Source organism: Odocoileus virginianus, chromosome 33 (genome assembly GCF_023699985.2).
Source record: "Odocoileus virginianus isolate 20LAN1187 ecotype Illinois chromosome 33, Ovbor_1.2, whole genome shotgun sequence".
Classification (NCBI taxonomy): domain Eukaryota; kingdom Metazoa; phylum Chordata; class Mammalia; order Artiodactyla; family Cervidae; genus Odocoileus; species Odocoileus virginianus.
The window spans coordinates 13,387,134-13,414,979 of NC_069706.1; the positions used below are offsets into that span (position 1 = coordinate 13,387,134).

Below are 27,846 nucleotides of genomic sequence, written 5' to 3' on the forward strand. Positions count from 1 at the left end.
GGAAATGGCTACCCACTGCAGTATTCTTGCCTGGAGAATCCCATGGACAGAGAAGCCTGATGGCCTACAGTCCATAGGGTCGCAAAGAATCGGACACGACTGAGCAACTAAACGCAGGACATGGTCAGTAAGTTTGGAAACTGCTGGGTGAAAGGTTGTGCTGTAGATTTCTTGACTGTAGGAATCCTTACTAGGCTGATGCATGGCGCAGATCTCCATGGATACAGGAAGTCTCCTGCCTTTGGCTCTGGCCTCTGGTCTCAGTTCTCCTGCTCTGCTATTGACCAGTGTGTTCATCACTTCTTCAGCCCATCTCTCCCTTGCACAAAAACTTCCCATTGCCTCCAATGCCCATAAGATGCTCCTCTACTGTATTTTGTCGGTTCTTTGTTTTCACTTTTTAATTGGTTTTAAGACATTCTGCCCGCGTCTTCTGCAGTTTCCATAATCTCCACCTACCCTCTGACTGGAGCCATGAAATTAAAAGACGCTTGCTGCTTGGAAGAAAAGCTATGACAAACCTAGACTGCATATTAAAAAGGAGAAACATCATTTTGCCAACAAAAGACCATGTAGTCAAAGCTATGATTTTTGCAGTAGTCATGTAGGATGTGAGAGTTGGACCATAAAGAAGACTGAGTGCCACAGAATTGATGCTTTCAAACTGTGGTGCTAGAGAAGACTCTTGAGAGTCCCTTGGACTGCAAGGATATCAAACCAGTCAATCCTAAAGGAAATCAACCCTGAATATTCATTGGAAGGACTGATGCTGAAGCTGAAGCTCCAATCCTTTGGCCACCTGATGCGAAGAGCTGATTCCCCACCTGATGCTGGGAAAGATTGAAGGCAGGAGGAGAAGGTGATGACAGAGGATGAGATGGTTGGATGGCATCACCGACTCAGTAGACTTGAATTTGAGCTCTGGGAGACAGTGAAGTTACAGGGAAGCCAGACATGCTGTAGTCCATGGCGTCGCAAGAGTCAGACATGACTTAGTGACTAAACAACAATACCACCACCTTCCCTCCCAAATGAGCCTTATTCCTCCCCAAGGCTCTAAGATGCCCTCCTGCCTTGGTTAGATTGGTCTCCTTCACATCCTCATCTGTGAAATGGGGTGATCTGTCCCCCCACACACACACTTAGGGCGAGCATGCAGTGAGTGAACACCTTCAGGCTTTGAACACAGTGCCCAGAGCAGGATAAAGCCTGGATCGTGGGAGCTGCTCTTATCCTGGTTGTCATTATGGTGGCTATTCCATTCTTGGGCCAGTCCACCCTCCTCCTTCCTTTCTGCTTAGACTTGATTTTTAAAAAATTTATCTGGCTGTACCAGTTCTTAGTTGGTGGCTTGCGAACTCTTTAGTTGCAGCTTGTGGGATCTAGTTCCCCCACCAGTAATTGAACCCAGGCCCCCTGCACTGGGAGTCTTAGCCCCTGGAACACCAGGGAATGCCCCCTGAGACTTCATCTTACCTTTCCTCATGGCAGGTCCTTTTGCCTCCCTGCTTTGCTCACACCTTCACTTGATTTACACAATAGACACCCCCCTTCTGTAGGTGTGTGTGCTCAGTCACTTCAGTCGTGTCTGACTCTGTGACCCCACAGACTGTAGCCCACCAGGCTCCTCTGTCCATGGGATTCTCTAGGCAAGAATACTGGGGTAGATTACCATTTCCTCCTCCAGGGGATCTTCCCAACCCAGGGATCAAACCCACATCTCCTGTGTCTCCAGCCTTGGCAGGCGGATTCTTTACCACCAGCGCCACCTCCAAGCCCTTCCTGCATAGAAATTCAGAAATCACCCAAGGTTCCAGCCTCACCTCCTCTGGAAGCCCCCACACCTTCCATGTTGCCTCTTCGTTTGAAGAATTCCTTCCATTTGACCTGGTATGCTTTCTCCGTTCTGTGCAATATGATGTTTAGTTGTCCTTCATTTGTGTCAGCCGCAAGGGTTCTCATCTTTATAGAGCAGGAACCATGCCTTAACTTCATTCTCAATCTCCCTGTAGTGCTTAGATCAAGTGTCTGCAAATTTTTTCTTTTCTTTTTTTTTTTTTTTTGATGTCTACATTTTATTCATGATTATAAAATTACAGAATTATGAATGAAGATTAATGCATATTTATAATTACAGTGAAGGGAGATAAAATCTCCAAGGTAGAAACAGATTGAACAAAGATAAGCAATTCTCTCTCTCATAATCTCGAACAGCAGAAAGGGAAGACTGTAAAACAAGTAACAGCTTACTCTGTGCCAACTGCTATTCTAAACTTTAGAGGTAGGATTCCTCAGAATCAAAGATACTGTTGACTGTAAGATGCACATTGTTGTTCGTTGTTCAGTCATTAAATCATGTCTGACTCTGCCACCCAATGGACTGCAACATACCAGGCTGCCCTTTGCTTCACCATCTTCCCGACTTTGCTCAAACTCATGTCCATTGAGTTGATGATGCCATCCAACCATCTCAATTCTTTGCTACCCCCTTCTCCTGCCCTCAATCTTTCCTAGCATCAGGGTCTTTTCCAATGGATTGGCTATTCTATCAGGGGGCCAAAGTACTGGAGCTTCAACTTCAGCATCAGTCCTTCCAATGAATATTCAGGGTTGATTTCCTTTAGAATTGACTGGTTTGATCTCCTTGCTGTCCAAGGGACTCTCAAGAGTCTTCTCCAACACCACAGTTCGAAAGCATCAGTTCTTCAGCGCTCAACCTTCTTTATGGCCCAACTCTCACATCATACATGACTACTGGAAAAACCACAGTTTTCACTAGACGGACATTTGTCGGCCAAGTAATGTCTCTGTCTAGTTTTGTCATAGTTTTTCTTCCAAGGAGCATGCGTCTTTTAACATCATAGATGTGGTCACCATCCGCAGTGATTTTGGAGACCAAGAAAATAATATCTACCACTGTTTCCATTATTTCCCCATCTATTTGCCATGAAGTGAAGGCACCAGATGCCATGATCTTAAGTCTCTGAATTTTGAGTTTTAAGCCAGTTTTTTCACTCTCTTCTTTCACCTTCATTGAGAAGCTCTTTAATCCCTCTTTGCTTTTCTGCCATTAGGGTAGCATTATCTGCATATCTGAGGTTGATATTTCTTCCAGCAATCTTGATTCCAGCTTGTGATGCACACACAAGATGCACATAGTACTGTAGTATTTAATACTCTGGATGGAGAAGGAGCACGCAGCCCGCTTCGCTCTCGTACTCAGCCGGGCCGTCCGCCATCTTGGTGTTAAATCCCTCCTCCCGCTGCATGCCGGGAGAAAGCGTTTCACCTCGTGGGGCTCGGGCGAGTGCTAGCCCCGCCGGAGGCCACGAGGTCGCCGCCGCCGCCTCCTCCCTTTCCCCCCGGGCCGCCCCCTCTGCCCCCTCCCCCTCGGAGCGCTGCAAATTTTTTCTGTACAGGGGTGGATAGGTAGTAAATATTTTAGACTTTGTGGGTCAAAATGGGTATGAATGTGCTCCTTATAATGTTTGTTTACAGTCACCGAAATACGAATTTCACATAATTTTTCTGTGTCATGGAATACTATTATTTTGCTCCCCCCCCCCCCCCCAATCATTTAAAAATGTGAAGGCCTTTCCTTAACTCACGTCCAGCTGTGGCCTGCAGGGTTGTGGCTCTGTGGTCTAGACAATCAACAGGCATGTAAAAGAGGGTAGGATCACACCTGACTTCTTGATTGCTGCTGGAGGAGAAAGTTCTGGCTGTGATTAATTCTGTTCTTCAAACCCAGCACTTGCTGGCTTTTTGTTCCCAGAGCTGGTCCTGTAGCTAGAGCCAGTTCACTGCCCAAGAGAAAGATTTGCATGGATCAGCATTCCTTTTAATTTGCTCATTTTTTAATTGTTTTTTGTTTGTTTGTTTCACACACAAGAGATGGGATTGTTTGCAAATGAGAAATTGACTCTGGAAAATTCTGAGGCTTTCCAAATGTGGGAGCAACCCATTAGTCAGTTCAAGAGGTCGCAACTAGAATTTTAAAAATGAAATAGAGGAGACTAGAAAATATAAGAATGCCTCTAAGGTGCTAAGGGTAAATATTATTTTGTGCCGTTTTTACCTCACTTATGCCTATGTGTGATTATAGATTCTGGGTCACTCTGTATGCCTTACTGTGGATTAAATAAATTTGAAAAACACAAGAACTCAAGGAGAAAGGGGGAATTTATTCAACCGCATGTCAAAATCCTTCCAGAATCAAAAGAGCGAAATAGCCAGGCCTTCCTTAAAAGATGAGGATCTGTGATGACTATTAAGTTTCAAGTGGCAGATAATTCAGGTTACTATCATCAGGCTGAATCAGACCCAGTGTTTTGCATCCCTGGGACACTGTGCCCAAGATTCAAATACCCAGAAGAGGACAAAGAGAAAATCTCTGAGTTAACCAGTCAGTTCTACGGCTTGAAAGTAGTCCTACCGCCTGTGTGTGAAAAGCCTCCAGATGAGAACCTATGAAGGGCACGCTAACCTATAAGCTTTTCCTGCATCTTAGTGGCTTCTGCAAATATTGATGCTAGCAACTGCTGCTGTCAGGGCAGTGCATCCATCCTATCCCAAGACAAGCTCTGGGACCAAAATGTGGCTGAATGTCACTTGGAAGAGCCAGGTCCGATCCCTGGTTGGGGAACTAAATTCCACATGCTTCCACTAAAGAGTTCACATGCTGCAACTAAAGATCACATGTGCCATAACTAAGACCTGGCACAGAGAAATAAATAAAATTAAAAAAAAAAAAAAAACAAAGCCAAATGTAGCCAGAACATGGCATGTGTATGTCAGCATAGCTAGATCAGGACCCAGCCCTTGGCTGAGAAGGGCATTGTCTTGATTGGTGATCCCACTGGACAGCATTCTGTGAGTGAGGCATGTTCTCCCTTGGAAATACGATGGAGGCATCATGAGCAGAGAGACAATGCAGCTTGCAGAACAAAATCCCCTGGAGATAAATCCCTCTCCAACAAAAATAACTAGTTTGTTTTTATTCTGATAATTAGAGGGATAATGCTTACAAGTTATGTGTTTTTTTTTAAATTTTTATTTATTTTTGGCTGTGCTGGGTCTTCGTTGCTGCTAGGGCTTTCTCTAGTTGCAGTGTGCGGGCTTCTCATTGTGGTGGCTTCTCTTGTTGTGGAGCACAGGCTCTGGGGCCTGCGGGGTTCAGTAGTTGCAGCTCCTGGGCTCTCGAGCACAGGCTTAGTAGTTGAGGTGCCTGGATTTAGTTGCTCCTTGACATGTAGGATCTTCCTGGATCAGCGATCAAGCCGTGTCTCCTGCATTGTTAGGCAGATTCTTTACCTATGAGCCACAGGGGAAGGCCTGCTCATAAGTTTTGAAGTTCAAAAATACTTAAGATTATAAAAGAGAGACAATGTCATTTAAAATAATCCTGCTGGGACTTCCCTCGTGGTCCAGTGACTAAGACTCCACACTTCAAATGTAGGGGCCTGGGTTCAATCCCTGCTCAGGGAGCTATATTCCACACGCCACAACCAAAGATTCTGCCCACGGCAACCAAAAATGCCACAACTAAGACCAGGCACATCCAAATAAATAAAATAATCCTGCCAACCTCAGAGAACCACTGAGCACATTCTTTCAGAGACCCCTTTGCTCTTCCTCTCTTCTCTCCTTCCCCTTTCTCCTTCCCCTTCCTCTAAATCATGCTTCTCAATGAGAAACAAATCATGTTTTAGAATCTGGTTCCTCTCACCACACGTCTCTATTGTCTTGGGGGTACACCCCCTCCCTGTGGAGGAAGAGATTCTTTTCTGTTTAGTGTTTGAATGGAGGTTGTCTTCAGACAGAGCCGCGTGCAGTTCAGAGCAAGTGAGAAGTGGAAGTTTTAGAGAAAATAATGCTTGACAAAGGGCAGGAGGAGAAGGGGCCGACAGAGGATGAGATGGCTGGATGGCATCACTGATTCAATGGACTTAAGTTTGAGCAAACTCCAGGAAATGGTGAAGGACAGGGAGCCTGGTGTGCTGCAGTCCACGGCGCACGGCATCTCAAAGAGGTGGACACAATTTAGCGACTGAACAATGTATAGTTTGGAGCAAAAGTAAAGAGAATAGACTGGAATGGGAAGTCTAATCTGGTTCAATAAACACATATTTTGTTGCTTTTTGTGCAATAGCTATGCTTGGCGCTGAGGATGGGGAAGGAAATGGAGATGAGCAAGGCAGAGACACTTATTTCAAGGAGCTCCCTGCTGGAGAGATGATGGCCTCAACCAGCTCATGGCAAAGCATGAACCTTGTGCTGTAGGGACACAGAGGAAAAAGCAATGAGCATGCAGTTGTCAGTTGCAGCCTTTGTTTTGTAATTAACAAGAGATCTCCTCTGTCTTCCATCCCAGCCTCACCTGAGTCCTCTCATTTGTTTTGCTGTCTTGCGTGTTTAGCTTCAGATGGGGAAGCTATTCTTCCCCTGGATTCTCTGCTTTCTCCTCTGGTGAACTTTTCTTTCTCATACTTTAAGATCTCAAATATCAGTGCCTCAAGCAGGCTTCCCCTGACCTTAGCCCCCCAGCCCATCACCCTTCTCTCTTTGCACACTGTTTGCTTTCCCATCACATCATTACTGTCTATTTTCCCTCAATTCTGTTAGCAGAGGGATCATACCTGCTTTATTTGCCCAGCACTTGGCAAGGGCTCCATTAATATCTGTTGCATGAATAAAGAATAAATAAACGTGTTCAATGCCAGAATACACCGTTAAAATTCAGCTGAGTACATTTTAAAGGTCTTATTGGTTTTATTCAACCGTTCGTGAATCGGGCAACATCTAACCTAGCAAATAGAAAGGATCTCCAAAGGACCATCCAAGGCAAGGGATTTTGTGGGCAGAAGGGAGCAGGAACAAGACAGTGCACTGGGCCAAAGAGTGTGTTGGTTATTATTGCAAAGTTGCTTGTCTTACGAGGGTAGCAGGGATCTAGCAGGCAGATTACTAATAAATGCTGATCAGGGAATTCCTGATCAACTGGTTTAAGATTCCATTTCTGGGAGAGAATTTGTAATGAATTCAAGTCTCAGTGACGTGGAGCTTAGCAAAAGCAATTCCATTTGGACCCTGTTGTCTTATTTTTAACACACTCCAATGAGGAAATGGAGCTGAGGCTGGCTGTCCTCATGACAATAAGGTAGGCTCTGACTACTTAACAAAGAAAGAAAGAAAGTGAAGTTGCTCAGTCATGTCCAACTCTTTGCGACCCCATGGACTGTAGCCTACCAGGCTCCTCTGTCCATGGAATTCTCCAGGAAAGAATACTGGAGTGGGTTGCCATTTCCTTCTCTAGGGGATCTTCCCAACCCAGGGATCAAACCCGGGTCTCCCGCATTGCAGGCAGATGCTTTTACTCTCTGAGCCACCAGGAGTGATGCTGAAAGCAATGTGGAGGATTTCCCTGGTGGTCCAATGGCTAAGACTCTGCTCTCCCAATGCAGGGGCCCAGGTTCCATCCTTAATCAGGGAACTAGATCCCATATGCTGCAAGTAAGAATTCAAACGCTCCAACTAAGAATTTGTATGCTGCAACAAAAAGAGATCCTCCATGCCACAACGAAGATTGAAGATCCCAAGTGCTACAACTAAGACCCGGCACAGCCAAAGAGAAAGACATAATTAAAAAAAAAAAAAGACAATGTGGTAATTAAAAAAGACATATGTACCCCAATGTTCATAGCAGCAAGCATTGTTAACAATATCCAGGACGTGGAAGCAACCTAGGTGTTCGTCAATAGATGAATGGATAAAGGAGATGTGGTACATATATACAGTGGAATATTATGCAGCCATAAAAGAGTGAATTTGAGTCAGTTCTAGTGAGATGGATGGACCTAGAGCCTGTTATACAGAGTGAAGTAATTAGAGAAAAACAAATATAGTATTTTAATGCATAGATGTGGAACCTAGAAAAACGATATTGATGAACCTATTTGTGGGGAAGGAATGGAGACCCCCATGTAGAGAATGGACTTGTGGACACAGCACGGGAGGAGGGAGTGAGACAAAGGGAGGAAGTAGCATCAGCATATGTACACTATCAGGTGTAAGATGGACAGCTGGTGAGACGTTGCTGTGCAGCATAGGGAGCCCAGTCTGCAGTTCTGTGATGACCTGAAGGATGGGATGAGTGGAGGGGAGGGAGGCTAAAGAGGGAGGGAAAGTATATATAATTATGGTTGATTTGTATTTTTATATGGCAGAAACCAATACAACATTAAAAAAAATTTTTTTAATATTTTTTTAAAAAGCAGTGTGGGATGCTGGATCGGATCCTGGAACAGAAAAGAAAAGATATTAGTGGAAAAACTGTGGAATCTAAAAAAAATAAAGCAAACTAGTAAGTATAACAAAAAGGAAACAGACACATAGATACAGAGAACAAACTAGTGATTACCCCTGGGGACAGGAAATCCGGGAGGGGCAAGACAGGGATAGAGGATGAAAAGGTACAAACTATTACATATAAAACAAAGGAGCTACAGGGGTATATTGTACAGCACAGGGAATAGTCATTATTTTGTAATAACTGTAAATGGAGTTTACAGTTCTACTCCATAGAAAGAGTAGAAAGGTTCTCCTTTTAAAAGTTCTTTAAAAATTATGAATCACCATGTGATACACCTATAACATATAATATTGTACATTGGATATACCTAATTTAAAAACAGGCTAGTGAATTCAGATCAAGCCTGTGATTTAGTGACTAGTGATATACCCATGGACTGATCCAGTATTCTTGCCTAGAAGATTCCGTGGACAGAGGAGCCTGGTGGGCTGCTGTCCGTAGGGTTTCACAGAGTCGGACACATCTGAAGCAACTTAGCATGCGTGCATGCATTGAAGAAGGAAATGGCAACCCACTCCAGTATTCTTGCCTGGAGAATCCCAGGGACGGAGGAGCATGGTGGGCTGCTATCTATGGGGTCGCACAGAGTTGGACACGACTGAAGCGACTTGGCAGCAGCAGTAGTGTCATGGACTGATGCTGAAGCTGAAGCTCCATTGCTTTGGCCACCTGATACGAAGAGCCGACTCATTGATGCTGGGAAATGTTGAGGGCAGGAAGAGAAGTGGGCAACAGAGGATGAGACGGTTGGATGGCATCACCAACTCAATGAACATGAGTTTGAGCAAGCTCCGGGAGATAGTGAAGGACAGAGAAGCCTGGTGTGCTGCTGTCCATGGGGTCACAAAGAGTCAGACACAACTTAGTGACTGAGTAACAGCAGCAACGTACCCATGTTAAATTCTTAATTTTGACAAACATGCCATCATTTGGTAAGATGTTAACAGTGAGGGCAACTGAGTTAAAGGTACTCGGGACCTCTGTTTAATTGCAACTTTTCTGTAAATTTAAAATTATTCCAAAATGAAAACTTCATTTAAACAAGGGAGGGAAAGTAGGCAAAGAACTAGCCAGTGAACCTGGTCAGTGTGTGACTGTAAATATTTTTTCCCAGTAGTTTAGAGTTCCTTCTAGAATGCCATTATAAGTTGTGGCTTTTTTTTTTTTTTTTTTTTTTTAGCTCTGTGATATCCAATCCAGAAAGGTTTTTCTGTCGATAGCTTATATGGAAAATTAAAATACATATACATATATATATATAGGCTGTGCTGGGTTGCTGCGAGGGTTTTTCTCTAGTTGTGGTGAGCGGGGGCTACTCTCTGGTTTCCATTCATGGGCTTCTCTGGTTTCCATTCATGGGCTTCTCATCGTGCTGGCTTCTTCTGTTGTGGAGCACAGGCTCTAGGGTGCCAGGGCATCAGTAGCTGCAGTGCATGGGCTTAGCTGCCCTGCAGCATGTGGGATCTTCCCAACCCAGGGATCAAACCCGTGTCTCCTGCATTGGCAGGCAGATTCCTTACCACCGCGCCGCCAGGGAAGCCCCTCATTCATGTTTTGTGGGAATGAGTAAAAGCTAGAGATACAGTACTAAGTTTTCTCTTCCTTCCCAGGGGTCAAATATGAGCTGTCACTCACTTTCAAGACTGGAATGTATGATAAAGTTAACTACCTTAAAAAATGAGGCGAAAAATACTAAAGGAGTTTTCCTTCCCATGTGCTAAGTTCTATGACTTGATTAAATTCAAATGTATTTTTCATTTTCAAGAGAAATATTAGGTCTCTCCACCTTAAAATATGTGTTTTATTTATTTATTTGGCTGTGCCAGTCTTAGTTGTGGCATGTGGGATCTAGTTCCCTGACCAGGGGTTGAATCTGGGCCCCTTGGATTGGAAGCTTAAGAGTCTTAGCCTCTGAACCACCAGGGAAGTTCCAGGTCCCTCCATTTTTAAAACAGAAATATGAAATTTCCTATCTTCTAAAACCTGACTTGGTATTAATTAAATAATAATAACTCAGTCTCAGAGCACTTCAGCTTAGTCTAAGATATTTATTAAGGACATACTAAGTGTGTGGTACCATTCACACAGCAGCAGAGGAAACCCACAATATGTAAAATGTTTACATGGCATCTTGGATCAAAGAATTTTCAGTCTCATAGAAGAGAGTCTTTTTGTGATCTCAAAGTGTTTTTAAAGTCTCAAAATGAGCCTGCAAAGTGAATTTCCATTCCTTTATGTGAAAATAATAAATGCATGTAGTATATAAGACTCCGGGAGATAGTGGAGGACAGGGAAGCCTGGCGTGTTGTAACCCATGGGGTCGCAAAGACTCGAACATGACCGAACAACTGAACAACAAAATAATACGTTTAAGCATATTTTGCAAAGTCAAGCTTTACTAGAATCAGACTCCTGGATCAAAATTTAGCATCATTCTGCTAATACTTAACTGACTTTTCTCCTTCTAACTTGTAATCATGATAAGCCTAGCCATGACATATGTGTGATTAACTCCTTTGGTGCAAAGCACTGAAGCCTGAGTGTTCTAACAAGTTCTTCTCAAACTATAAGGACCAAGAAGAACAGTCAAGTTTCCAACCCTACCTGTCTTCCATTGGGTCAGTTTCTCTCCCCCTGCCACATAATAAAACCACCTGTGCCTGGACACCACCCCATCCAGTTAAAGATTCTACTCTCTGGAGATATATGTGGGGCTAATGACTATAAATGACTTTGCGTTAAGCTATAAGATCAAGATCACTACTCTATTTTCCTGTGAACTTGCTGAAGGACTAAGCAGGGAAAATGGAGAGCAACACTCAGGAAATCCCATTTGAAAGGCCATCTTTGAACATAGCAGCGATTCATTTGATGGAATTTGGTTATAAAGAGTATTTTGTGAGCAATCACTCACATGGGCCCTGTAACATCAATAATCTCTTGTAATGAAGAAGTCTTGAGTAGAAAAATGCTGTCTGAAAAAATACCCAACAGTGGCCACCACTAGGGTATTCCATGCCAGGGTGTTCAACATCCTGATTTGCCTGGGAGTGTCCTGATTTTACTGCTGCAAAGTCCCGCATACTGGGAAACCATCATTCCCAAGTAGGCCAGAGTGGTTGGTCACCCTTCTACTACTGCTTGGTTTATGGAGATTCCAAGGGTTGAGAAGGCCATTGCTTCCCCCTGGTGAACAGTAGAACTGGTCGTCCCCTCCTTATCCGTAGCATTAAAAGTCAGGCACTGTGGGGGACTCTCTGATGGTCCCAGTAGCTAAAACTCTGAGCTCCCAATATGGGGCGGGGTGGGGGGGGCAGGTTCAATCCCCAGTTGGGGAACTAGATCCCATTGGCTGCAACTAAAAGAACCCGTATACCACAATGGAGATGGAAGAGCCTGCGTGCCTCAACTGAGAGCCAGCACAGTCAAATAAAAATAAATTTAAAAAGCCATACTGAGAGTGACTTTTGCAAGAACATGGCCCCAGAAGAGAAAAATATAGGACTTCCCTGGTGGTCCAGTAGTTAAGAATCCACCTGTCAATATAGGGGGCATGGATTTGATCTCTGGTCCAGGAAGCTCCCACATGCCTTGGGCAACTAAGCTCATGTGCTGCAAGTACTGAGCCCATGCTGTCGAGTCTGTGCTCCACAACAAGAGAAACCACTGCGATGAGAGGTCCATGCAATGCAGCTAGAGAGTAGCCCCTACTTGCCACAATTAGAAAAAGCCTGCATGAAGCCATGAAGACCCAGTTTGGTCAAAAATAAATAGAATTAAAAAAAAAAAAAGAAAAGAAAAATATAGAATGAAGCTGGCATATTGAATGCAAGTCAACAAAGCAGTGCTAGTGTTAACTAGATATTAAGATAGCAAACAGCTTTGTTTTAAGACATTTACTTTGGAATGGTAGTCACCAACAAAATATTTAGCCTATATACTGAAGCCAGGAAGCCGAAGCCTCTGGCCAAACTTTGCCACAGTGTCTCTGAAAAGGCCGTAGTTGAACATCTGGCTGTTTTTTTAAAAACAACTTTTAATTTTGTATTGGGGTATGTTGTGATAGTTTCAGAAACAGGGAAGGGACTCAGCCATATATATATACATGTATCCATTCTCCCCCAGAACTCCCCTCCCATCCAGGCTGCCATATAACATTGAGCAGAGTTCCATGTGCTATACAGTAGGTCCTTGTTGGCTATCCATTTTAAATACAGCAGTGTGTACATGTCCATTCCAAACTCCCTAACTATCCCTTCCCCTCATCCCTCCCACCACTGGCAACCAGAAGTTTGTTCTCTAAGTCTGTGAGTGTGTTTCTGTTTTGTAAGTTCATTTGTATTATTTCTTTTTAGATTCCACATAGAAGTGATGTCATACGATATTTCTCTTTCTCTGTCTGACTTACTTCACTGACTATTCTTTATAGCAATTTTTGGCTAATCAGGTTGACATTTTTCTTTCTCTTTGGGTGGCTGAGATGTAAGAGACTGAAGTAATTGAGTGGCCGTTTATAGCAGGGTTTGCACAGATACTGTCAATAAGCTTTTAAAAAGTCTTTTTAAAGGCACATCTGCTCATTATGAAAACTCAGACAGAAGTGTAAAAAGTAGAAAGCAAAAGCCACATCCCACCCTGAAGCTACCATCAGATTTGACGTCTGTCTTTTCAGTCTGTTATTTGACACATATATTTACATATGTATTTTATAATAAAGGGAATCATATTGTAGGTACTAAACATAGCCTAGTTTTTTCACAGTGTATCATGGCCATTTTCCTATGTCAATAATACAGAACTGTCTCCTCCTTTCTGATGATTGGATAACTTCCCAATGTCTAGGTATATCCAACCATTCCCTATTAATGGACATTTAGGCTACTTCATACTTTTACTGTTATAAACAATGCTACAATCAATATCTTTCATTTTTACATATGAATAAAAGTATTTTAAGTGGCATTGCTGAGTTAAAGGCATTCAATTTTGGGGGGACATCAAAAACAGTCATGAGATTACAAAAAGACCCTCTTATATGAGGCTGAAAATTCTTTGATCCGAGGTGCTGGATTTTATGTATTTTAGTTTACCTCTACTGCTGTTTGAATGATCAGTATATGCTCAGTATGTCCTGAATAAATATCATAGATTGAATTGAAGTTCTCTGAGAAACTGTGCTCTGAGTGTTGGAAAAATAGTCATTATTCGATTAATATCAAGTCAGTCTTTAGGAGTTAGGAAATTTCATATTTCTGTTTTAAAATTCTTATTAAAAATGGAGGGGCCCAATATTTATCTTGAAAATACAAAATATACTTGAGTTTAATCAAGTCATAGAACTTAGCACATGGGAAGAAAAACTCTTTTAGTATTTTTCCTCTCATTTTTGAATGTGGTTAACTTATGTGAGAGATACGTAAGTCTGAATTCATTTTATGGGGTTTATTTTGGGACTAAATTAAAATTTCTTAATTTGAGGCCGAAAGGAAACATTATTTGAAGGCAACATTATGTAGTGGAAAAAGCAGATTACCTTGGGAATCAGATTACCTTGGTTCTAGTTTCTTTTCACCCTTAAACTGAAATCAGTCCTGAATATTCATTGGAAGGACTGATGCTGAATCTGAAACTCCAATACTTTGGCCACCTGATGCAAAGAACTGACTCATTTGAAAAGACCCTGATGCTGGGAAAGATTGAAGGCAGGAGGAGAAGGGGATGACAGAGGATGAGATGGTTGGATGGCATCACCGACTCAATGGACGTGAGTTTGAGTAAACTCTGGGAGTTGGTGATGGACAGGAAGGCCTGGTGTGCTGCAGCCCATGGGGTCCCAAAGAGTTGAGGATGTGACTGAGCAACTGAACTGAACTGAACTGAAACTATTTCCTCATCAACAGTCCCCATTACCTTCCTGATTCTCGCCTCTGGTTGTGTCTTGTCTCATGGGTCTTCCAAATAATCAACAGTCATTTTCCAGAATGCAAGTATGATCTATTGCTTAAATCCATCTGGAATTCACCACTGCCTTTAGGATGAAGCTAAATTCCTTTTTTGACAGTGTAGCAGTCTGTCTTTCTAGCTTTTCTCCCTCAGCATGCCCTGCTAGGATCTTTGATCTAGCTGCCCTCACCTCCATGTGTTACTTTCAAGGCTCACAGTCTGTCATGCCTCCAGGCTTTGGTTCAGGTTGTTCCTTCCTTCTGGAAGCCCTGGGTCCCACTTCTCTGACCAGATAACTCCTACTCATTCTTCAATAAATAGCTCAGGCTTCTTGCTTTCTTGGAAGCATTTTCTGACTCCTATAGATTGAATGGACTTGTCTCCTTTTGGCGCTTGTGGACATAACCTATTACCCCAAGCATCCTCTGCAGTGTTGCACTAATGACACTGCATCATAACAGCTGACTTTTCTTGTCCTGCCTCTTTTGAGGGCAGAAGCCATGACCCATTCATCTCTGAGTCCCCTGTGTCTGCCACACGGTCTGACACATGTGGATGTTTGATGAACCTTCATGAAATAAAACAATGTGTGTTTATGTGTGCTAGTCGCTCAGTGCTCAGTCATGTCTGACTCTTTGCGACCCTGTGTACTGTAGCCCACCAGGCTCCTCTGTCCATGGGATTCTCCAGGCAAGAATACTGGAGTGGGTTGCCATTCCCTTCTCCAGGGGATCTTCCCAATCCAGGGATTGAACCCAGGTCTCCTGCATTGCAGGCAGATACTTTACCTTCTGAGCCACCAGGGAAGCCCAAAAATCCTGTAGCTGTCTTCTGAGTTCCTTATGTCTATAACAGGGTCTGACACATGTAGGTGTTTGATAAACCTTCACGGAATAAAACGACTGATCTCTCAAATAAGTGATGAGATTCACTGATGCAAAATTCTAGGATTTTTATGAGAATTAAAAGTTGAAAGGAACTCCAGAGCAACCACTAAGGATATAACTCAAAATAATGTAGTGGAAAGAAAAAGGAAACAAAATAATTAAATTTGTTAACTGGAAAATATCTATTTAACATAGAAGTTAAGAAAAGAGGAACAAGGGAACAAGAAAGACGTGGGGCAAGTAGAAAACAAATAAAATGACAGGGGTAAATACAACCATATCAATAATTACATTAAGTGTAAATGGATTAAACACTTCATTCAAAAAGCAGAGATGATTATCAGACTGGATTTTAGAAGAATAGGATACAACTATGTGCTGCCCCAAAGAGACACCTTTTAGACTCAAAGGCACAAATAGGTTGAAAATAAAAAGATAGAAAAATATATACCATGCAAGCATAGAGATCAGGAGTGGTTATACTAATGATGAACAAAATAGATTTTAAGACAAAAAATGTTACTGGAGACAAAGAGGGACATTTATAATGATGAAAGGGTCAATACAGCAGGAAGCTACAAAAACTATACATATATGCCTCTAACACCAAAAGTAGAAGGGAAGAATAGAATGAGAATGTGTGTTTTCAGACGTATTCCTTGGAAGTGCTCCAGGCTCTTTACCTCGTGGCCTCCTCTCTACTCTGGTAAGGTGTCATCAGGCTCAAGTGCCCCACACAGGAAAGAAGTCACAAGAGCACTATCAGGAAACCTCCTAAGAGAGGAGGCACCATCATTTTTAGGTAAAGGGTAGATATTTAAGAGCCTCTAAACATCAGAACTTCTGGACTTCAGAATCTCATCACTTTCTTCTCAGGTCTCCTTTTCTGCTATTGGTTTCCCTCTCGTCACATCTCACTTCTCAGTAGTTCTGGTCTTGACTCTAGAAAACTTACATTCTCTGCATTTAATCAGCACGGTTATCTACTTTAACCCCAGTCCTGCTCTGTGATTGAGCATGCCATCTTCTGGTGTGACAGGAAGCCATAATTAAATTACTGATTTAAAATTCCCCTATCCTTCTCTAACTTCTAAGGAAGTTGATTTCCCAAGAATAATTCTCAGAGTGGGTTGAGGATTCTCTGAGTGGGATGCACATGGAAAAAGTCCAGAGAGGACTAAACAGCCAGACCTAAGAGAAAGAACCCCACAAACTACAGGTAATGGGGTGGGGTAGGTATGTGGGGACCCTGACGCCAGTGTGACCAGACAAAGGGAGAAGAATAAAAGATTCAGGGAGGAGTAAAGGGTATATAAGGAGAAAAGATGCAAATCAAGAGAACATTTAGAAGTCTGGGATGAGCGAAATAGCTGTCTCCCAATAAAACCTTCAGTTAAAAATAAAAGGACATTACTTACTATTAGGGAATGGTTTGCTGGTTTTGTTTTTCATTTTCTTTTTGGTAATTTGTTTTTGATGTGATGATGTGCCAGGACCAGCCTGAAGATGGCCAAGGGTAGAAGCAGGGGTTGTTCCTCATGGCTACATTAAGACTAGGCAGTCAGCTTGGTATCTCAACATGTCAGTGAACACTGGTTGGATATTTACCAGCTTTGCCTAGTTACATGGTTTCCAAGATGAATGAGACATTGTGCGTGCCCTCAAGGAATTCATGGGCTAGTGAGAGAGATGGATGTATTAGCAGATGACTATATAACACGGTAAGTGCTTCATCAGAGGGAAGATCTGGGTATATTGGGAGCGCAGAGGTTCTGACCCAGTCCGGGGGCCCCAGACCCAGGGTTCATTAACCAGATGAGGAAGGGAACAGGCAAAGTTGCAAAAGTACAAAGAAAAATGGTGCTTCCCAAGACCTAAAAGAGGTTCATTAACAAGAGAACATACCCTGCATGGGTTCCATTCCTGCCTAGCTTTTCTGCTTTTCTCTCTTCTTCCCTCCTTCCTTCACATGCTTATCCATTCACCTATCAGAGTTCATTCCCGGCTCTCTATGCTCAAAGCTTGGTGCTCAGAGCCAGAAATAAAACAGGGGAAAAATAAGCAAATAATATTTATAATTTTAATATATTATATTATTAATATAATTTTAATAAATTATATATAATAATTTATATATTTAATAATAAATAAATAACAGAAATAAAACAAACCTGTTCATTGCCCTCATGGAGCTAATCACACAAATAAAACAATAATTTCCACCTGTGGTAAGTGCTTCAAAGGAGAAGTCCATGTAGGATTGCCAGATAAAATGCTGGTTAACTTTGAATTTCAAATAAACAACAAATAATTTTTAAGTATAAGTTTGTCCTGTGCAATATTGAGGATATGCTTATACTCAAATTTTTGCTTATTTGTTTGAAATTAGCATTAATTGGGCACCCTGTATTTTTGTTCGCTAAACCTGGCAACCCCAAGTCCGAGATGCCATGAGGTTACATGACTGGATGGCCTGGGAGAGGAACTGGGGAGAGGGAGTCTGTTTCCAGAGGAAGAAACAGCATATGGTAGAAGTAGAAGCAGCCTAGGGACTTCCCTAATGGTCCAGTGGTTAAGACCCCAGCTTGCAGTGCAAGGGCTGCAGGTTCGATCCCTAGTCAAGGAACTAAGATCCCACATGCAGTGCGACCAAAATAAATAAATAGATTCTCACTGTAGTCATATATGTATATATGCAGCCTGGATGGAGTATTTGAGAGAAGGTCCCTGAGGCTTGAGCACAGATATTTAATTCACTGGGAGATGGAGAGAGAAGAAGCAATTGGAAAATGAATAAATAAATCACGTTTTAAAGGAGGGTACTGTACAAGTAAATGTCAGCTACTGAGTGACTCAGTGTATTGATTCTAAAAGATTAGTCAGGAGTGATGTGCGCTGGACTCACTCAGCCCTTCTGTTGCCAGATGTCAGATAACTGAGACGTGGAGGCCGGTCCCCAGGCAGCACAAGATTTTTAAACCATGCAGTGTCATCCCCAAATGAGTCTGGCTTTGCCTGTAAACATGTGACCGCAGAGAATTTCAAAAACTGGAAATGGTTCTGGAAGGCCAGTGTATTTCCTTTAAAAACATAAGGTGCAGCATAACGGATCTGTGAGAGAGAAACTACCGGGGATACTTTCAGTTAATGAGGCAGGTTTTGTGTGCCTTGGTGAAGATTTCTGAGCATCCTGCACACGACCAAGCTCGCCGACCTGCATCCCAGTGACCATGCATTGGGCCAGTCTCAGGAGCAGTGGCTCTCAACCAGGGCTGATTTGGTGCCCCAGGGGACATCTGGCAACATCTGGAGACATTCATTTTTAAAATATTTATCAATTTAATTAATTTATTTGACTGCCCTGGGTCTTAGTTGCAGTATGTGGGATCTAGTTCCCTGACCAGGAACTGAACCCAGGTCCCCTGTAGGGGAGCACAGTCTTAGCTACTTAGTGTATTTGTGCTCAGTCACTTCAGACTCTGTGTGACCCTAAGGACTGTGGCCCACCAGGCTCCTCTGTCCATGGGGTTCTCCAGGCAAGAACACTGGAGTGGGTTGCCATTTCCTTCTCCACGGGATCTTCCTGACCCAGGGATCGAACCCAGGCCTCCTGCATTGCAGGCAGATTCTTTACCATCTGAGCCTCCAGGGAAGCTACTAGATCACCAAGGAAATCCAGCAGAGACATTCTTCACTGTCATAACTGGGGTGGTGGGGGCGTGTCTGGCATCTAGTAGAAGAGACAAGAGTACAGTGTCCCCTTGGCATCCCTGGGGATTTGTTCCAGGACCCCTACAGTTACCCACATCTGAGTGTGCTCAAGTCCTTATGCCAGCCTTCTGGATCTGCAGATGCCGAACCTGAGGACAGTGAGGGCAACTGTATTGTAAAAGTCAGCACCTCTGAAATAGCCTAAAAGATATCCATTTAGCAGCTGTTACAGCAGAAATGTGGTGGTCGTGGTTTAGTCACCAAGTCATGTCTGACTTTTGCGGCCCCATGGACTGTAGCCCGCCAGGCTCCTCTGTCCATGGGCTTTTCCAGGTAAGAATATTGGAGTGGATTGCCATTTCCTTCTCTAGGGGATCTTCCTAACCCTGGGATTGCTCCCGCATTTCCTGTGTCTCCTGCATCGCAGGCAGGTTCTTTACCACTGCGCCACCAGGGAAGCCCCCACAGCAGAAGTGTAGCCAGATCCTGACATGAAGGGTGAACCGCCTGGACACCAGCAGGAGGGTGAAAAGGGATTCTCTCTAACCACCTACTCTTGTCTCATCGCTGAAGCACCGACTGCCTCAGCTGTGCTTTCTCGCAGCCTCCTTGATATATGTCATCGCAGCCTTAACAGTGTTTATAGTAACTTCTCACCTTAAATATCCTTGAAATGATGCTACTTAAGGGGAATATAAACAGGGAAAGCCATCCCTCCTCCTTCTCCTCTGAGCCCCCACCCCACTCCTGCTCCTCGTGATGTACCTGCCTTAGCAGTCATACTGATTCATCCTGGAGCCAGGTCTCCAAGTATGGGTGTGCCCCAGCATCATGGAGCACACTTGGGTTCTTTCTGTGTGTGCTTTAATTTCAGGTGTAAAGCTAGCACAGAAAAGAAGGCTAACACTTTTGTATCCACCTTCCAGGATTGACCAGTGCCAAGATCTTTACTTAAATCAATTTTAAAGCAAGCAAACAAAAGAACAACACCTAAAGATTCAGCTGAAAATCCTTCTTTAGTTCTCTTCCTTTCCAGGAGTGACCTCATTGTGAAATAATATGAGTCCCTCTTAACCACGTATTTGAGTTTTTACTTTATCATGTGTGTATACACACATAGGATGTGGTATTACCCTGTACATGTCCATTTATCTCTTGTTTTTACCACTACGCATTATGTTTTCAGGACTTATGCATGCAGATATGTGTAGATCAATTCTTTTATTTTTTGAACTGTATTTGTAATATAGGAACATACTACAAAGTCTTCAACCAGTGTCCTATTGATAACATATAGGTTGTTTTCAGTTTGTCACTGTTACCAAACACTGCTATCACGGCCACGCTGGTATAAATAGCTTTTTGAGCTCAGGAGCAAGAGTTTATACTGGGTAGTTATCTAGAAGTGGAAGCATGAAGCCAACAGTATGCACGCTTTCGATTTTAATAAACATTGTCAAATTGTTGTCCAACTGTGATCGTATAAATTTACACCCTTCCTAGCAGGGTATGAGTGCCATTTCCTTGCATCCATACCAAACACCCATAAACTATCAAGACTGTGAGAGGTTTGCCAATCTGGTGAGTGTGAAATGAGTTTTGTTGTTTTATTTTTGCCTTTTCCTGATTGTCAGTGAAGTTAAACATCTTTTCATCTGTTTACTGGATATATGAGTTTCCTTTTCTGTGAATTCTTTGTTCATATCCTTTTGCATTTTTTGTTTGTTTGTTTACTATTGTGTTGTCATTTTCATGGGCATTCTTTACATTTGGTTCCTGATCTTTTGTGTGTGATAAATATCACATCTTAAGTCTGTGGTCTGTCTTCTTTTTTAACATTGTGTATTGAGATAATTGTAGATTGCATACAGTTGCAAGAAATATTAGAGGCATCTCTGTCTACTTCTCACCTGTTTTCCCTCGGCAGTAACATTTTGCGTAGTACAATATCACATGCAGAAAATTGGCATTGATACATTATTCAGATTTCCCCAGGTTGGTGTGCTCTTGTGTGTGTGTGTATTTAGTTCTGTATCGTTTTATCATATGCATAGATTTGTGCGGCCACACCGCAGTTGAGACACAGAATAGCTCCATCATAGGGGCCCCTTGTTCCATTGCTTTAATGACAACAGTTACTCTCCCCCACTCAATCCCTGACACCTGCTAATCATTTTCTATTTCCACTTAATCATTTCAAGAATGTTACATAAGTGGAATGATACAGTATATAAGCATCTGAGTTTATCATTTTTTCAGTCGCCATATTTCTCTTGAGATCTATCCAAGTTATTGCATGTATCAACCATTCATTCTTTCTGCTGGCTGAGTGGTATTTCATAGATGAATGTACCACAGTTTGGTTCATCCATTGAAGGATATCTGCATGGTTTCCAGTTTGGGTCTATTATAAATAAAGCTTGCTATGAACACTTGTATAATTTTTTAGTGTGAATATAAATTTTCGTTTTTCTGGGATAAATACCAAAGGGTGCAATTTTCAAGTCACACGGAAGTGCATATTTAGCTTTGTAAGATGTTGTTGTTCAGTTGTTAAATAATGTCTGACTCTTTGCAGTTCCATGGACTGCAGGCTTCCCTGTCCTTCACTATCTCCTGGAGTTAGCTTAAACTCATATTGATTGAGTCAATGATGCCAACCAACCATCTCATCCTCTGTAGTCCCCTTCTTCTCCTGCCCTCAATCTTTCCCAGCATCAGGGTCTTTTCTGAGTCAGCTCTTTGCATCAGGTGGCCAGAGTATTGGAGTGCCAAACTATTTTATGCTTCTTCTAAGTGGTCAAAGTTCTAAATGCAAAGTTGTTTGTAGTATTCCTTTATTATTTCTTTAATGGCTACAGAATGTGTAGAGCTATCCCATTTCACTTGATATTGGTGATTTGTGTCTTCTCTCTTTTTATATTCATCAGTCTCCTAAAAGTTTATCATTTTTGTTGATCTTGGGGGACAAGGATTAGAGTTTTGTTTCATTGTTGTTCTCTATTATTTTTGCTGGTTTTGGTGTCACTGATTTCTGCTCTTTAAATTTCCTTCCTTCTGCATACTGTGTTTATTTTACTATTATTTTAGTTTCTTGACATGGGAACTTCTGTTATTGAGAACTTTCTTCTTTTCTAACGTGAGTATTTACTACTATAAATTTCCATCTCAGTATACTTTAGCTTCATTTCATTTATTTTAGTAAGTCATATTTTCATTTTCATTTGATTCTTTAAAAAAATTTTCCTTTGCAATTTAACTCGAAGACTTTTTATATGTATGTTGTTTAGTCTCCAGGTTTGGGGAGATTTCTGTTATATTTCTGTCATTGATTCCTGGCTTGATTCCATTATGGTCAGAGAACATAATTTGTGTGATTTTAGTTCTCTTAAATTTAATATTTGTTTAGGGGCCCAGGATATGTTCTGTCTTAACATTCCTTCAGTTCAGTTCAGTCGCTGAGTCAATGTCTGACCCTGCAACCCCATGGACTGCAGCACACTAGGCTTCCCTGTCCAACACCAACTCCCAGAGCCTGCTCAAAGGATTCCTTGGGCACGTGGAAAAAAATGTGTGTTCTACTGTTGTTCAGTAAAGTGTTCCATAGGTATCAGTTGAATCAGTTAATAGTGCTAGTCAATTATTTTATATCCTTGCTGATTTTCTGTCTAGTAGTTCTATCAGTTGCTGGCAGTGGAGTGTTGAAGTAATAATTGTGAATTTTAAAAAATGTGTATTTGTCTATATATTCTTTCAGTTCTATCAATCTGCTTCTGTTTGGTGCATAAACATGATTGCAGTGTCTTCTTGGTGGACCAATCCTTTTATAATTATATAATGTCCCTCTTACAATGTTCTTTGTTCTAAAATCTACCTTATCTGATATTAGTATAGCCACTCCTTTTTTTGGTTAATGTTTGTATAATCTTTTTCTGTCTACTTTCAGTCCACCAATATTTGAAGTGATTTTCTTATAGATAATACTTCCCTGGTGGTTCAGACAGTAAAGAATTCACCTGCCGTGCAGGAGATGATCCCTGGTTTGGGACGATCCCCTGAAGAAGGGAATGGCTACTCACTCTAGTATTCTTGCCTGGAAAATTCCATGGACAGAGGAGCCTGGTGGGCTACAATCCATGGGGTCGCAAAGAGTCAGACACAATTAAGCGACTATCACTTGCACTTTTTCTTTTAGATAACATATTATTGGATCATTATTTTCTATCCACTCTGCTAGTCTTTGTCCTTTAGTTGATATATTTAGACCATTTACACTTAAGTTAATTATGGATGTGTTCGGGCTTAAATCTGCACCCGGTTCTATTGGTAATCATTATATACTTCACTGTCACGCACTGATAAGTTAAAAACAAGCATCAGTTATACTTAAGAATGTTTTGATGAAGCAATAAGAATTATTAATTTTATCTGCTCTTGACTCTTGAGTACATGTCTTTTATTTTTATTTTTTCATTTTTATTTTATTTATTAGTTATTTAAAATATTCATGTGTTTGCAAAGTCAAAACCTCAACCAAAGTACAGCAGAAAAGTTTAGCTTTCATTCCTGTCTCTTCTCCTCTGTTTCCTCTCACATCAATAAATTTTTTTAAAATACTATTTCCTTATTTATTTGGCTGCTCTGGTCTTAGTTATGGCATATAAGATCTAGTTCCCTGATCAGGGAATGAACCCAGGGCCCCCTGCATTGGGAATGCAGAGTCTTAGCCACTGGCCACCAGAGAAGTCCCAGTAAATACTTAAAACTGGATTTTGACTTATCCCTCTTTTTAAAAAAAATATAAGCAAATATAGATATTCTAGTATTTCCCGTTAACAAAAATATTCTGGATGACAGGATGAGAAGTACACATAAGCCTTTTTTTCTCACGGAACATGATTTTTACTTGAAAGAACAAATGTGTTTTCTACTGTCATTTTTTGAGGCTTGAGTGTTTGTCAGTTTCTCAAAAATGAGTGAAGTGAGCCTGTCACTTCAAGGGAAACAACTGACAGTATCTGTTGCCAGTGATACAACTTGAGTTTTCAGTAGATGATCAGGATTTTGGAAAACCTGCATCTGTTACCATGAATTTGACAGCTTCCCAATACAAGACTCTTCTGGTGATTTTGGTAGCAATGTAAATTAATATAATTTTTGTGATGAAACATGCCAATATTTGGAAGATTAGCCTAACTCAATGAACCATTATTTTCTAAATGACCAATATATGATATTACAAAATCATGTTTAGTTAAAATATCTTTTCAAGTGTTAGACCAATAGATTTTTTAATGTAACAGTATAAAAAGTTCACTGATAAAGTTTTAGAGTCCATATTGCAATATTGTGGCTTACCTAGAAAAATCTACTCCACTGTGAGTTTTGGTGTAGTAAAAAATAAGAAATTCACAATAATCTGAAAAGGCTATTCCTTTTACTAACCATGTATCTGTGTGAGCCTGGATCTTCTTTCTATACTCCAACCAAAAGAATATATCACAACAGACTGAATGTAGACCCAGATATAAGAATCCAGCCAGATATTAGATTTGCAAAAATGTAAAACAGTGGCACTCATTGATGTTATTTTTTTGGAAAAGAGTTTTTTCATTAAAAATATGTTATTTATGTTAACATGTATAGCAATTATAGATTTGCTATAAATTATAGAATTTATAGTGATTATTTTTAAATGAAACAGTATTTCTAAAATTTCTCAGTTTTAATTTCTTATATACTCAATATTGATAGGTACAGTTTAAACAAAAGCTATTTGGGTTCCCAATAATTTTCAGAAAATTCTCAAGAACTGTTGATATATGGGGGCTTTTCAGGTGGCACTGGTGGTAAAGAACCTGCTTGTCAACTCAGGAGACACAAGAGACCCAGGTTCAATCCCTGGGTTGGGAAAATCTCCTAGAGGAGGGCATGGCAACCCACTCCAGTATTCTTGCCTGGAGAATCCCATGGACAGAGGAGTCTGGTGGGCTGCATACAGTCCATGGGGTCACAAGCAATTGGACATGACTGAAGTGATTTAATGTGCACACACATTGATACATAGCATGAAATAGCTACCTAATTTTACTTTTTCCACATGATGACAAGTTTCCCCAGTACTAGGGAATAGTCTACCCTGTTTCCACTGGTTTGTAATGTAACCTCCTGCCTTTAGCACATTTCCATATGCATATAGGTCTGTTCCTAGACTTTTTTTTCCTGTTACAGCTTTCTATTTGCCCATCCATATGTCAGTTCCACCCTGTGTTAATTACTACTGCACAATATTCTTTTGCTATCTGGGGAGAATTGACATTTATGATACAAGTCTTCTCATCCATGGTCATGGTATGTATTTCCATTTATTTGGAAATTATTTGGATATTATTCTCTTTTATGTCCTTCAATAAAGTTTTATTATTTTCTCTGCAAAAATTTCATATATTTTGTTAAAGTCATTCTTTTGTTTTATTGGCTATTATGATTTTTAATTAATTTTATTGTAATGTAGAAATTTTACTGATTTTAGGCGCTCACTTCAGCAGCACATATACTAAAATTGGAACAATACAGAGAAAATTAGCATGGCCCCTGCGCAAGGATGACTTGCAAATTTGTGAAGCATTCCATATTTTGCTCTTTTTCCCATGGTCCAGAGATTGCCTCAAACCCAAAGGAAACGCCTTGGACACGCAATGCTGAAATTGTGTTTTTTCACTATAAAATATGTTATTGAAAAAAAAAAGAAATTTTACTGCTTTTGGATGTTAATCTTGTAACCGAAAGTTTTAACTTAAATAGTTAATAGATACTCTTGAATTTTCTGTGTGGACAATCACAGAATCTGAAAATTAGTACTATTTGATTCTATTTCTTATACTTATTTTTCCTTGTCTTATTGCAGTGGCTCACTCCGTAGGTGTACTGGTAACAGTGGTGATGTTGCATTTTGTCAAATACCATGACCTATTGAATTAGGATTTCTGATGACGGAGAAGAGTGCTTGTTATAGGTTGAGGTTATTTAATATGGTGGATAAGTAGTCCGTATGTGGCTAAGAGCATGGCTTTTAGAGTTGAAGGGTCGCAAAGAGTCGGACACGACTGAGTGACTGAACTGAACTGAACTGATCTGAGTTCATGTTGTTCTTTTTCTAACTGGGACCTTTGGCAGTCACTTAACTTCTTACAGTCTTAATTACTTCATTTGTAAAATAAAAATAAAAATAGGAACTTACCATATGGCTCTGCAGATTATATGAAACAAACATTAGTTTGTGCTTTGAAATCATATGTGATTGGACCACGACCTGCTTCTCACTTGGGCGGTGGTAGTTTTGTCAAGGCTGTGCAGTGCTTTTCACTGCGCCTTCCTTCAGGTCAACCACACAGGTATCTCTTCTGTCTTACATTGAAGTTCCAGATAGAGAGCATGCCCACTCTATAAATATTAATCTCTTTGTAGAGCCTCTTGAAAGGAAGAAAAACACTGGGATTAAAGCAAACTTAAAATACTTTCCCCCAATCACCTACTACAATTATTTGTTAAATCTTAAGAAGTCAGCCCTGACTTGAAAGGCTGAACTTGGAAATTCATTTGACCTTTGGGAAAGGCACTTTGGCAGTATTTAGCAATAGCTTAAATGAACAAACCTTTAATCTGGGTATTTCACTTTTAGGAATCTGTGTTATGCAAATATTTGCACAAATGCATGAAGTTCTCTGTAACAGAATTTCATTAGAGCATTGTGTCTGATAATGAAAATTTGTATCCATTCCCAGTGGTTGGTTACCTCTGGAGAGAGGGGTGGGGCTGAAGGAGAGGTGTCGGAGAAACTTTTTGCTTTTCTTAACATAGTTCTAGATTATTTGAATTTTCTACAATGAGTATTAATTCATTATTGCTTGTGTAGTTATGCAATATCATCAGGACCCTCAAACAGATCTTCTGTGAAAGTCAGAAACATTTCTGACTTTCAGGATATGCAGGATACAATGCATCACCATTAATTTGGCAAGATACCTGCAATTCCCCAGTCTGCACCAAGGGCAGAGTGATCTTGAGTAAGAACCAGTCTTAAGAGAAGGAGAAAAGGAACTCAGGTCCCAATCATAGGGACCATCCAGAGGTGTGGGACGGTGCTAAGGCAGCATCTTCTCTGTCTCTAAGGGAAAAAGTCTCTACCCAGCATATGGACTAACTTGGGAGCTTTGATATGCCTGCCTGAAATAGGACCCCAAGAGGTGAGCAGAGATGCTGTTCCTGCTGCCAGGGCTGGGAGTAGAGAGAAAATGTTTTTGAATCTCATAAATCTCTATCGATTGGTTGGTATCCTCTGGAAGAGAAGCCGGGTGGGGAAGGCTGAACCTGGTGTGTTAAGAAGCTGCTTACATAATTTGAAAAGACACGTGCACTGTACTGTTCATTGCAGCACTGTTTACAATAGCCAAGACAGGAAAGCAACCTAAATGCCCATCAACAGAGAAATGAATAAAGGAGATGTGGTACATATACACAATGGAATATTATTCAGCCATAAAAAGAATGAAATAATGCCATTTGCGGCAACATAGATGGACCTAGACATTATCAAGTTAAGTGAAGTAAATCAAAGACAAATATATGATATTACTTATGGGTGGAATCTAAAAAAATGATACAAATTAGCTCATTTATAAAGTAGAAACTGATTCATAGACCTCAGAAGCAAATTTATAGTTACCAAAGGAGAAGGGTTGGGTAGAGGGATAAATTGGGAAATTGGGATTGACATATGCACAGTGCAATATATAAAACAGATAACTGACGAAGACCTACTGTATAGCACAGGGAACGCTACTAAATATCCTACAATAACTGATGTAGGAAAAGAATGGATATATGTATATGTATAAATGGATCACTCTGCTGTACATCTGAAACTAACACAAT

The 27,846-nt window shown here is 41.1% G+C and overlaps 1 protein-coding gene and 1 non-coding gene across 2 annotated transcripts in view; both read left to right on the top strand.

Annotated features, from left to right (window-relative positions):
• Nucleotides 1-27,846, top strand: part of BMERB1 (bMERB domain containing 1) — a 140,108-nt gene that overhangs the window by 23,881 nt on the left and 88,381 nt on the right. The gene's annotated exons all lie outside the window — the stretch shown is intronic.
• On the top strand, nt 25,445-25,551 carry LOC139032915 (U6 spliceosomal RNA). Its single transcript, XR_011485553.1, has one exon. It is a non-coding gene; the product is annotated as a U6 spliceosomal RNA (small nuclear RNA).